General features: G+C 36.0%; 1 pseudogene; it reads right to left on the minus strand.

Moving 5' to 3' along the window:
• Window positions 1-7,030: 7,030 nt before the first annotated feature.
• Window positions 7,031-10,417, minus strand: LOC118630149 (annotated as a pseudogene).
• Window positions 10,418-10,776: the final 359 nt, after the last annotated feature.

Raw genomic sequence — 10,776 nt, forward strand, 5'->3', positions numbered from 1 at the left:
TATACTCTGGATAGGTTATAGGGCAGTTGGTGTTGGATGAACATACTTGTAGGGTAAAGGAAGAGTGAAGAAAGTCATGCCCGGCTGGTGTGGCTCAGTGTATTGAGTGTTGTCCCATGGACCGAGAAGTTCTGGTTTGATTTCCAGTCAGGGCACATGCCTGGGTTGCAGCTCAATCCCCACTGGGGAGCAACTGATAGATGTTTCTATCTCTTCTTTCCTCTCTCTCTAAAAATATCAATAAAAACATATTTTTTAAAAAAGAGTGAGGAAGGTCTTTTCTGAAAATAGTGTCGTTTAGGGAATTTCAAACAATGATTGATATTCTTATACCCATTCCAGTTGACTGCTCCTAAGTTTTCCATATGTGTCCCTCAGTTAGGGTTAGAGGGTATATTTGTGTCTATGAGATTGTGGAGATAGCGTGATCCACTGGAAAGGGTGGTGATCTAGAAAGCAGGAGGTGCTGGTTTCTGCCTGGCCTCTGTCACTGACAGGCTTTTTGACTCTAAACTAGAAGTTTCAGCTTTCTGAAACTCAGTTCTCATCTTCAAAGTGATGAACTAGATGATGTTTTAATTTCTTTGAAAGATCCAATGAGATCTGACAGCAGATAGGAGCATGGTACTGTTCATTGACATCTCTTGATTGATATTTACATGTACTCAAGCAATACCTTTATATTTACTGTTGATTTACCATTATTTTTTCCAATGGTTTGCCAATGCTCACCTAGATATGAATTCAGTTAAGTTTCTTAAATATAGATAAAAGAAAATAGAAAAAAAATTTATCTTAAATTATAGATAAAACATAATGGAGATATGTAAAATTAAGATTACACATTTTAATTAAAATTTTAAATTAAAAAAGTAATAAGGGGATGCTTTTATTTTAAATACATTTTCTGTAAAACAGTGCTTTTTAATCATTGGGTCTTAACTCATTTACCTTCTAAAAGGGGGTTTGTACATGATGTGGGGTGGCAAAGAGGCCTTATCTGAAGTACTGACTCTAAGACTCAGCAGGCAAGAATGCTTGGTGTGGTTAACAATCAATGTCTACCATGGGTAAGAGAAGCACTCAGTGCCATCCATTTCTTGAACTAGGACCAGAGCATCATTAAGAGTCCTTCCTAAATATAGTCCTCCTCCAGTGTTCCCCACCTTGTTGAATGGCATTATTCATTTAGTTATGCAGTCCACAGCCTGAGGAATCATCCTTGACCACTTCCCTCCCCTCATCCTCCCATTTTTAGCAATTCATCAACAAGCTCTATTTACCTCCTAAATAGATCATTACAACCATCTTCATCTAAGCTACTGGCATGTCTCACTTAAACCATTACTGCTCTCTATTTAATAATGGGTTCACCTGGTAGGTAGACTGAGCCTGTGCTTAGGGTACCAGCAAGTTGGGGATACATTCTCTCTACCCTCATAAACATACAGGAGGGAGTGAAAAAAGTTGAAGAAAAAAGCTTAATATCAGCACCCATTTACATTTGGATCATTTAAAGATTTTTTTAAATATATATTATGTTACCTGGTTGTTTTATTTTGTATTACAGCATAGTGTGTGTTTGTGTGTGTATGAGTGTTTTGGTGGGGGGAGGTCAATTGGGAAATATAGTTTTTAGGGAGTAGCATTCCATTGTGTAAATTTACCACAGCTTTTTATCCTCTCATCTACTGATGGGCACTTGGGCTGATTGCAAATTTTGGCTATTGTAAATAGTGCTGCAATGAACAAAGAGGTGCACATATTCTTTCAAATTAGTGTTTTGGGTTTCTTCAGATATATTCTTTTTTTTATCCTCACCCAAGGACATTTTTTTTCTATTTTTTGTTCAGATAGTGTGGGAGGAAGAGAGAAACATCAACGTGAAAGGAACACATTGAGTGGCTGCCACCCGCATGACCAACCAGGGCTGGGGACAAACTACAACCGAGGTACACGCCCTTAGAGGGAACCGAACCCATGTCTCTCTGGACCACAGGCTGATGCTCTAACCACTGAGAAAACCAGCCAGGGCCAGAAATATTCTGAAATGCAAAATCACTGGGTCATAATACAGTTCCATTTTTAGTATTTTGAAGAAGCTTCGTACTGTTGTTCACAGTCGCTGCACCAGTCTGCATTCCCATCATCAGTGCATGAGGATTCTCTTTTCTCCACATCCTCACCAATACTTGTTGTTTGTGGATTTATTGATAGCTGTTTTTACAGTTGTGAGGTGATATCTCATTGTCGTCTGAATTTGCATTTCTCTGATGATTAGAGACATAGGGCATCTTTTCAAATGTTTATTGGTCATCTTTATGGTCTCTTTGGAAAAGTATCTGTTCAGATCTCTTTGCTCCTTTTTTAATTGCATTGTGTTTTGTTTTGTTTTGGTGTTGAGTTGTTTTTCTTTATAAAGTTCAGATATTAACCCCTTATCAGATGTATCATTGGTGAATATGTTCTCCCATTCAGTGGGTTGTCTTTTCATTTTGTTGATGGTTTGCTTTGCTGTGCAAAAACTTTTTAGTTTGATGTAGTCCCATTTGTTTATGTTTTCTTTTGCCTAAGGAGATATATCACAAAAAATATTGCTATGAGATATGTCTAAGATACTACTGCCTATGTTTTCTCCTAGGATTTTTATGGTTTTGAATCTTATATTTAAGTCTTTAATCCATTTTGAGTTTATTCTTGAATATGATATGAAAAGATGGTCTAGTTTATTTTTTTGCACATATTTGTCCAGTTTTCCCAATACCATTTATTGAATAGACTGTCTTTACTCCATTGTATGTTCTTGCCTCCTTTGTCAAATATTAATTTGCTATAAAAATGTGGGTTTATTTCTGGGCTCTCTGTTCTGTTCCATTGATCTGTATCTCTGTTTTTATGCCAGTACCATGATGTTTTGATCACTATGGCCTTGTAGTACAGTTTGATATCAGTTAGTGTGATACCTCCAATTATATCCTTCTTTCTCAAGATTGCTTTCTCTCAGGATCTTTTGTGGTTCCATATACATTTTTGGAATATTTGTTACAATTCTTTGAAATACACCATTTGTATCTTGATAGGAATTGTATTGAATCTATAAATTATTTTGGGTAGTATGGACCTTGATAGGAATCGTGTTGAATCTATAAATTGTTTTGGGTAGTATGGACATTTTAGTGATATTCATTCTTCCTATCCATGAACATGGTGTATGCTTCCACTTTTCTGTATCTTCTACAATTACTTTCTTCAGTGTATTATATACTTTTTTGAGTACAGATCTTTTATATCTTTGGTTAAATTTATCCCTAGGTATTTTTTAATGCAATTGTACTAGGGTTTGGTTTCTTAGTTTCCTTTTCTGATAGTTCATTATTTTATTAGTGTATATAAATGTGACTGATTTCTGTATATTTATTTTGTATCCTGCTCATTTACTGGACTTAATTGTCAGTTCTATTAGTCTTGTAGTGGAATCTTTGGGGGGGTGGGTCTTTATATACAGTATCATGTCATCTGCATATAATGACAGTTTTACTTCTTTCATTCCAATTTGGATGCTTTTTATTTTTTCTTCTTGTCTGATTGCTGTGTCTAGGACTTCCAGTACTATGTTAAATAAGGGTTGTGAAAGTACACTTTCTTATACTATTTCTGATCTTAAAGGAAATGCTTTTAGTTTTTTCCATTGAGTATGATGTTGGCAGATTTGTCATATATGACCTTTACTATGTTTAGGTATGTTCTCTCTGTTCTGAGAGTTGCTGAAAGTTGTTATCATAAATGGGTGCTGGATTTTATCAAATGCTATTTCTGTGTCTATTGATATGATGATATGATTTTATCCTTTGTTTTGTTTATGTGGTGTATCACATTTATTGATTTGCGAATATTGTACCAACTTCACATCCCCAGAATAAATCCCACTCAATAATGGTGTATTGACTACATTGGTTTACTAATTATTTTGTTGAGAATTTTAGCATCTATGCTCATCAGGGATACTGTTCTTTTCCTTTTTTTTGTAGTGTCTTTATCTGGTTTTGGATTTAGGGTAATGCTGGCCTCATAAAATGAGCTTGGAATTCTTCCCTCCTCTTGAGTATTTTAGAATACTTTGAGAAGGATAGGTTTTACTTCTTCTAGTAGTTGGTAAAATTTGCTCGTGAAGCCACCTGGTCCAGGACTTTTGTTTGTTGGGAGTTTTTTATTTTAATTACTGCTTCAATTTCATTAATTGTAATTGGTCTATTCAGATTCTATTGGTCTACTTCTGATTCTTACTGATTCAGTTTTAGAAGATTGTATGCTTCTAGGATTTTATCCATTTCATTCAGATTGTCCAATTTTGCTGGCATAGAGTTGTTTGTAATATTTTTTATAATCCTTTGTATTTCTGTGGTGTCAGTTGTTAACTTCTCTTTCATTTCTGATTTCATTTATTTGGGTCCTCTCTTTGTTTCTTGATGATTCTGGTGAAAGGTTTGTCAATCTTGTTTATCTTTTCAAAGAACCAGCTCTTGGTTTTATTGATCATTTGTATTGCTTTTTAGACTCTATTGTGTTTGTTTTTGCTTCGGTCTTTAATATATCCTTTCTTCTTCTGACGTTGGGCTTTTTTCTTGTTGTTGTTCTTTTTCAAGTTCCTTAAAGTGTAAAGTAGATTGTTTATTTGAGTATTTTTCTTGTTTCTTGAAATAGACCTGTAATGTTATGAATTTCCCTCTTAGGACTGCTTTTGCTGTGTCCCATAGAGTTTGGGTTGCTGTGTTCTCAGTTTTATTTGTTTCCATGTATCTTTTGATTTCTTCCTTGATGTCATTGTTAACCCATTCATTGTTTAGTAACATGTTATTTAACCTCCAGGTCTTTGTGGGTTTTTGTTTTTGTTTTAGATGCTTTTTATGATTGATTTCCAGTTTCATAAAATTATGGATGCTTTCAAGAGAAGATGCTTGATATGATTTTAGTCTTCTTTAATTTATTGAGACTTCTTTTGTGTTCTAACATGTGGCCTTTCCTAGAAAATGTTTCATGTGCACTTGAAAAGAATGTACATTGTGCTGCTTTGGGGTAAACTGCTCTGAAGATACCAATTAAATTTATCGGGTCTAGTGTGTCATTGAAGGCCACTCTTTCCTTGATGATATTTTGTCTGGAACATCTACATCTATCCATCAATGTCAGTTAGGTGTTAAAATCCCCTACCATGACTGTATTACTGTTGATCTCTCCCTACATGTCCATCAACATATGTGCTCCTTTGTTGCTTACATAAATTTCTACAAGGGTTATATCCTCTTGTTAAATTTATGTCTTTATAATTATGTAGTGTCCTTTTTTGTCTTTTATTATAGCCTTTGTTTTATTGTTATTTTTTATTTAATCAATTTATTTTTGTTACAAATATTTTTCCCCCTTTGACACCCTCCTCCCATTCCTGCACCCATCCCCCAGCATTGTTATCTATGTTATGTTGTCATGGTTATGCTTATATGCATAAGTTATTTTGTTTATTTCTTCCCACCTCCCTGGCCCTCCTCTGAAGTTTGTCAGTCTGAACCCTACTTATATGTCTCTGGGTCTATTTTGTTCATTATTTTCACAAATAAGTGAGATCACGTGATACTTGCCTTTCTCTGACTGGCTTATTTCACTTAGCATAAAACTCTCCAGGTCCCTCCAGGTCATCTCAAAGGATAAGAGGTCTTTCTTTCTTAGAGCTGCATAGTATTCTATTGTGTATATATACCACCACTTTTTTATCCACTCATCCATTGATGGACAGTTGGGTTGTTTCCAGATCTTAGCAATTGTAAATAGTGCTGCTATGAACATAGGAGTGCATATATTCTCTCTGATTGGTGTTTCAGGCTTCTTAGGATATATTCCTAGAGGTAGGATCACTGGGTCAAATGGCAGTTTAATTTTTAATTTTTTGAGGAAATACCATATTGTTTTTTACAGTGGCTGCACCAGTCTGCATTTCCATGAGCAGGGTGCTAGAGTTCCCTTTTCTCCACACCTTTGCCAGCACTTATTGTTTGATGATTTATTGATGGCAGCCATTCTGGCAGGTATGAGGTGATACCTTATCGTTATTTTAATTTGCATCTCTCTGATGATTAGTGACATTGAGCATTTTTTCATATGTCTCTTGGCCATTTGTGTGTCCTGTTTAGAGAGGTGTCTATATAGGTCCTTTGCCCATTCCTTAATTGGATTCTTTGTCTTCCTTTTGTTGAGTTGTATGACTACTCTATACATTTTGGAAATTCACCTCTTATCTGATGTATCATTGGCAATTATGCTCTCCCATGAGTAGGTTCCCTTTCTATTTTGATGCTTGTTTCTTTTGCCGTGCAGAAGCTTTTTAGCTTGATGTAGTTCCATGTATTATTTTTTTCCTTTGTTTCTCTTACCTTAGGCATTGTATCAATGAAAATTCTGCTGCATGTGATGTCTGAAAATTTTTTGCGTATATTTTCTTCTAGGACTTATATGGATTCACAAGTCACATTTAAGTCTTTTATCCATTTTGAGTTTATTCTTTGTTTTGACATTTTGAAAAAATGCAGCAAATATTTTAATTTATACATGAGAAAAGGAAGTGTTCAAAAGGGTATGCATTTGAAGTTACTGCAGGTTATTTGTGAGAGAATGTCTGTAGGTAAAATATGTTTAAATTTAATCAACAGTAGCATCTCAGTGTATTTAAGATCATGACAAAAATCTTCTCTTTGGTCATGTTGCCCATGACAAATTACTATGATGTCGTATGTTTTGGGCAAGATGTCAATACAGCATAAATCCCGTGGCATTTTGGTTTTCTTCTGGAGATTAAAGCTGTTTTTCTTGGGATAAATGCAGCAGCAAAACACAAACCAATTGATCAAAAAAAGCACTTCTGCCACAATGCCAATAATTTTCAGGACACATCAGCCGACAGTAGTTTTGCTATTCCCAGTTCTTTTAAGAATTACATCTCTGCACTGTTGCCTTAAGTATGTCTGTAAAAGCTTGTTCTTTCTTAAGCCACTTTACTGACTACAGCCTGGTCGAGAGAATTTAATTGGTTGGTCCATTTATCGAGTGCAGCATATTGGGCACCACCCCTCTTCTGATGATACAGTTCAAGGAGTTGGTTCACTTGATCAATTGGGCAATGAATAGTGTTATCCAATATGCACTAGCAAGCTCTCCACATCAGCTACATCTATGTTTAAATCCTTAGAAATAAAAGGAATATGTATTCTTGTGTAAGGCTTAATTAATTTTATGAGTACTTGTATTCTGACATTTCGCAAAAGGTCTTCAGTGTGTTCCCTTATGAAAGGATTGTCCATGATTGCTGTGATTTGTTTTCAGAATCTTTTCAAATTCAGTGATATCATTATTCTGATAGGCACTTACTAAATTTGTTATTGAAAGAATTTCTGGATCATTTTTGTACGGTTTGGCCTCCTGTGAGTCAAATGGATTTATTCCCAATTTCATTAGCATATTTGCTAAGACCAAATATTTTAAGCAAGTTGTTGTTCTTGGACTTCCTGATTTATCATAATTCTTGAAGGCTTCAAAAAATCAGTGTGTGCCTTTTCAAATTCACCTTCTCTCAAGTGCATTTTACCACCACATTCTCTGATGACTCTCATGATCAGTGGATGAGAGATGGCAGATTTGATGTGAAGTGACTATTCATAAAATCTTTAAGATTTTGTTGTTTTTCTGTACTGTGTACATTTGAATTTCCAAAGCATATATATTTTTTATTAATTAATTTTTGTTATAGATGTTTCTCCTTTTCCCCCCACTGATTCCCCTGTCCCCCTCCCTTCCTGCCCTTTCCCCAGTTTGTTGTCCATGTCCACTGTTCATGCATACATGCATATAAGTTCTGTGGTTTATCTCTCCTCCACCACCCCCCTCTTCTGGGGATTGTCAGTCTGTACCCCACTTCCACGTCTCTGGCACTACTCTATTCCTCAGACTGTTATGTTCATTATATTTCATAAATAAGTAAGATCATATGATACTTGTCTTTCTCTGTTTGGCTTGTTTCACTTAGGATGATACTTTCCAGGTCACTCCATGTAGTCTCAAAGGATAAGAGATCTTTCTTTCTTACAGCTACGTAGTACTCCATTGTGTATATGTACCACTGCTTTTTTATCCATTCGTCTACTGATGGACACTTGGGCTGTTTCCATATCTTAGCTATTGTAAATAGTGCTGCTACAAACATGGGGGTACATATATTCTTTCTGATTGGTGTTTCAGGATTCTTAGGGTATATTCATAGAGGTGGAATCACTGGGTCAAATGGAAGTTCAATTTTTAATTTTTTGAGGTAACACCATATTGTTTTCCATGGTGGCTGCACCAGTCTGCATTCCCACCAGCAGTGCACTAGAGTCCCTCTTTCTCCACACCCTCGCCAACACTTGTTGTTTGATGATTTGTTGATGGTGCCCATTCTGACAGGTGTGAGGTGATACCTCATTGTTGTTTTAATTTGCATCTCTCTGATGATTAGTGATGATGAGCATTTCTTCATATGTCTCTTAGCCATTTGTATGTCCTGTTTGGAGAGGTGTCTATTTAGTTCCTCTGCCCATTTTTTAATTGGATTCTTTGTCTTCCTTTTGCAGAGTTGTATGAGCACTCTATATGTATTGAAAATTAACCCCTTATCTGATATATCATTGGCAATTATGCTCTCCCATACTGTGGGTAGCCTTTCCGTTTTGATGATTGTATCTTTCGCTGTGCAGAAGCTTTTGAGTTTGATGTAGTCCCATGTGTTCATTTTCTCATTTGTTTCTATTTGCCTTAGTTGATTTGTCAGTAAAAATTCTGCTGTGTATGATGTCTGAAATGTTGTTGCCTACAGTCTCTTTTAGGATTTTTATGGATTCATGAGTCACATTTAAGTATTTTATCCATTTTGAGTTTATTCTCATGTAGGGTGTAAGTTGATGGTCTAGTTTCATTTTTCTGCAAGTAGCTGTCCAATTTTCCCAGCACCATTTATTAAAGAGGCTGTCCTTACTCCACTGTATGCTCCTGCCACCTTTGTCAAATATTAATTGAGCATATTGCCTTCAGTCCATTTCTGGGTTCTCTGTTCTGTTCCACTGGTCTATATGCCTGTTCTTGTGCCAGTGCCAGGCTGTTTTGATTACAGTGGCTTTGTAGTACAACCTGAAATCTGGTAATGTGATCCCTCCAACTTTGTTCTTCCTTTACAAGATTGCTGTGGCTATTCGAGGCCTTTTTTGGTTCCATATGAACTTTTCAAATAATTGTTCTAATTCTGTGAAGTATACCGTTGGTATTTTGATGGGGATTGTGTTGAATCTATAGATTGCTTTTGGTAATATGGACATTTTAATTATGTTAATTCTCCAAATCCATGAACAGGGTATGTGCTTCCACTTTTTTTATCTTCCTCTATTTCTTTTTTCAATGACCTGTAGTTTTCTGCAAATAGGTCCTTTATTTCTTTGGTTAAGTTTATTCCTAGGTATCTTAATTTTTTTGCCGCAATGGTAAATGGGATTGTTTTCTTAGTTTCTCTTTCTGTGAGTTCATCATTGGTGTATAAGAACGCCATCGATTTCTTGACATTAATTTTGTATCCTGCTACTTTGCCAAATTCATTTATTAAGTCTAGTAAACTTTTGATGGAGTCTTTGGGGTTTTCTATGTATATAATATCATGTCATCTGCAAATAATGACAATTTCACTTCCTCATTTCCAATTTGGATCCCTTTTATTTTTTTCTTCCTGTCTGAAGAAAAAATAAAAGGGATCCAAAGCATATATTTTTAATAACTGTGTACCCTTTTTCAGGTCCTTTTCTCCATCATCAGTCTGGCAGGAGTGATGTAACTGGCATAAAATTTTTTGAAGCTTTCCACATTCCTCCTGTTCTAAATACAATTTGCCAAGCTTTGTGTTTGTCTTAAACTACAGTCTATCATTCTTAGCATCTTTTAAAGCTTCCAGTGTTGTTTTGTAGAATTCCTGCATTAAATCCATCTGTTTAGAAGTGGAGATATAATCAAGAATAGAATTAATGGATTTTTCAGAATAATTTCTTGTGACTGTACTTCAAATATAGGTCAATAGTTGTTTATATCTCTTCATCCTCTCTGGAAAGTTTGTCAGCTTGAAGTTAATTTTAATCATTTGTGTCAGTTTTTTAAAGCCCCATTCTTCCTTTTCACCTTCAAGTTCCAAAATCTTTTGGAAACTGCTTAATGCTGCTTTCGGGTCATTGTTCTTTAATGCTTTGGAATTATAGTACTGATTTTCCAAATCCACATTCGGCTCAAAGTTACTATCTTCAGAGTATTCCCAGTAGTAGTCCTCTTCATCATCGCACATGAAATCGTCTTCCATATCAGACATCTTGGCCAAGTTTATTTTTGTGTATGGTGTAAGTTGCTGGTCTAATTTCTTTCTTTCTTTCTTTCTTCCTTCCTTCCTTCCTTTCTTCCTCCCTTTCTTCTTCCTTTCTCCTTCCTTCCTTCCTTCCTTCCTTCCTTCCTTCCTTCCTTCCTCCCTCCCTCCCTCCCTCCCTTCCTCCCTTCCTCCCTTCCTCCCTTCCCTTCCCTTCCCTTCCCTTCCCTTCCCTTCCCTTCCCTTCCCTTCCCTTCCCTTCCCTTCCCTTCCCTTCCCTTCCCTTCCCTTCCCTTCCCTTCCCTTCCCTCCCTTCCCTTCCCTCCCCTTTACCTTCCCTTCCCTTCCCTTCCTTTTCCTTCCCTCCT

Source organism: Molossus molossus, unplaced genomic scaffold (assembly GCF_014108415.1).
Source record: "Molossus molossus isolate mMolMol1 unplaced genomic scaffold, mMolMol1.p scaffold_m16_p_14, whole genome shotgun sequence".
NCBI classification, from domain to species: Eukaryota; Metazoa; Chordata; class Mammalia; order Chiroptera; family Molossidae; genus Molossus; species Molossus molossus.